This window comes from Arachis hypogaea, chromosome 13 (assembly GCF_003086295.3).
Source record: "Arachis hypogaea cultivar Tifrunner chromosome 13, arahy.Tifrunner.gnm2.J5K5, whole genome shotgun sequence".
Lineage (NCBI taxonomy): Eukaryota > Viridiplantae > Streptophyta > Magnoliopsida > Fabales > Fabaceae > Arachis > Arachis hypogaea.
In genome coordinates, this window is record NC_092048.1 from 107,422,138 (window position 1) to 107,423,970 (window position 1,833).

Below are 1,833 nucleotides of genomic sequence, written 5' to 3' on the forward strand. Positions count from 1 at the left end.
CAAAAATATATATATACTAGTTACATATTTATTTTTATTTGGTTCTAACTTCTAACATATGAAAGGGTTATTAAAAAAAAAAGTGACTTTAAACTTACTAGTTAGTATGACTTAGTTTATTCTGTAACATATGACTTGGGAAAAAAAAGGCTAAAAATTTTGCAATGCACATACAAGCTGCACAAACATGGAATTTTGAACCAATATAAACTGGGAAAAGAAAAGACCAGTTGTAAGTGTTTTATGAACTTTCTAAATTACATGCTCACAATAATGTTACCAACCCAATCTGAACCGTATAAATTATTTAATATAAATCTTAATGGTTATGAGACGTGAAATACCAATATGTCAGGAAAGGACAATGGCATTAGTAATCTACTATACGGACTACGGTGATGCAACAACACAATAAAAAAAAAGTTCTTTTTACACTACATAGTGCCACGTGTTGCATAATAAAATTTACCATTTGTCAGCCAGTGAACTATATACTACTCTCTTATTATATATAGAGAGAGAAAAAAATTTTATTGCTTAATAAAAGTTTGGGTCCACGCTGGACTTCCATACAAGGATGAAATAGGGATTTTTCAGATAAGAACTGAAGAATCATAAAAGAGAAATAGATAGATTTGGTGGTAAGAAGGAAAAGTCATCTTCTTCATCTAGTTGCTGAGGGGGTGGTGTTTCGAACTTCTTCTTCACTGCAGGTGGCCACTTCAACAATTCGGTTCGGGTTGAGAGCTTCACCTTCGAAGAAAAATTTGTTTCTTCCTTTCCAGATTTCCCAGAGCAGATACGCAGCATTGTGAATCTTTCTTCTTCTATTTCTTTCAATTTTTAACTTCTCAATCAAACTCATCCACCATTGCCAAAGACTCGTGGTCTGATGAAGAGTAAAGATTCCCATTCCTGCAAATTGCCACACTAATTGCGAGGTTTCACAATTGATGAGGCAAAAAAGATATTCTTGGGATTCTTTCGTGCAATCTTTTACCCGTAGGTATACCATTGTGCATGATCTTCCATAGGAAAATCCTCACTCTTGATTGTATTTGTAATTCCCAAATTAATGCCCAGAGTTTCTTCTCGTGACACTGGACTGGGAGCATTTCCAGATAAGGGTGATAGAATTAGTAAGCCACTTGGTAGCCTGAAGCAGCTGCGTATCTTCCTTGTTTCTCCTTGGGCCAGGTAATTTCATCCTCCCCATTATAATGCTTGTCTGAAAAATTGGTTGAGCTATATCTGGATTAAAAATTTCTGTGATAAATTGTTGGTTTCACTGTCTATTATTTGTGATGAACTAAGATACCCATTCTACTTGCATGTTGTTCGGGTGTTGCATAATAGTCGATAAAGGGGGTAATTTTTTATCCATGGGTCTTCCATTAACTTCACTGATCTGCCGCTTCCTATCTCCCACTGAATTCCCTTTTCAATCACTTTTCTGCCTTCCAACTTACTTTTCCAATCCCATAAGGGGTTATTTCCTACTCCTTCCTTAAGAAAGGATGTAAACCTGAAATATTTGCTCTTATAGACTCTGCAAAGCAGTGCATTAGGCCTGGTCAAAATTCTCCAGCCTTGTTTTTCAAGCATGAACAAATTAAAAGCTCTAATATTAAATTATAGCCTGTCTTGTTGTTTTGGTCTGCACATCAGATTCAACCCTATCCACTGCATTTTCTTTTCATTCTCTTCTTGGCGCCACCAAATCTGCATCATCATACTATGAAGTTCTTCCGTGAACGTATCTGGTAGTTTAAAATAGTTCAACGTATATAAAGAGACCGCCAATGCTACTGCTTTAATAAGAATCTCCCTTCC

The 1,833-nt window shown here is 35.8% G+C and overlaps 1 long non-coding RNA gene across 1 annotated transcript; it reads left to right on the top strand.

The window, feature by feature from the left end:
- Positions 1 to 531: 531 nt before the first annotated feature.
- Positions 532 to 1,293, top strand: LOC112732564 (uncharacterized). The gene is made up of 2 exons (XR_003168056.2): positions 532 to 1,006; positions 1,084 to 1,293. It is a non-coding gene; the product is annotated as an uncharacterized lncRNA (long non-coding RNA).
- Positions 1,294 to 1,833: the final 540 nt, after the last annotated feature.